Genomic DNA, 696 nt, shown 5'->3' with positions numbered 1-696 from the left:
CCGAGCCACTCCTGTTTCTCCGGAACGAGCGATCTACTCACGGCAGGGCTAACACAACGGATTAAGGCTTATTTTCACATCCGCAACAGCTCGACCCCTTTTGCTCGATGCTATTATGTTGCAACAGAATACCATGCAAACGCGCTCTTCCGTGTCTCGGCTCGTATACACGCATACGCGAATAAACACCGATTTTCCACGTTTCGATGCGTAGTCGATGCGATCTTTCACTTTTTACAATTTACCGCTCACGCGATTCTGTTTACCTTCGCGGGATACAAGTCAAGAGACAGGTTGAATAAGATCGAGATATTCCGATATCCCTTCGGTCCATGGTTTGCTTAGTCCACCGTGCCGCTGCCGAACGAGCCGCTGACCATTCGTTGCAATTTTTCTTATCGGCCGGCCAAATAGTACTTCGACCGGTTACATTTTTCTCGGAAAAACTTGGCGTTTTTCTATGAAAACCTATAGGCAAGATGACGCGACGCGGTTAGATCGCCTCGGGATCGTCGACGAAGAGTTCGTCGGTGACGGGTCAAGCGTGAGTACGTCTCGGAAAAGTGTTTACTTCTGCATGTACACGATGCACACGGCGCGCGTCTGGCAAGCTGCTTACCCGGTAACCACTCGGAGGTTACCTGACACGTGCATAATTAATGCCCGTGATGACGAGGACGCGACACTCGCGCGAGC

Source organism: Bombus impatiens, unplaced genomic scaffold (assembly GCF_000188095.3).
Source record: "Bombus impatiens unplaced genomic scaffold, BIMP_2.2 scf_0478, whole genome shotgun sequence".
Lineage (NCBI taxonomy): Eukaryota > Metazoa > Arthropoda > Insecta > Hymenoptera > Apidae > Bombus > Bombus impatiens.
The sequence above is the reverse complement of the archived record's forward strand: the minus strand, read 5'-3'. Positions refer to the sequence as shown.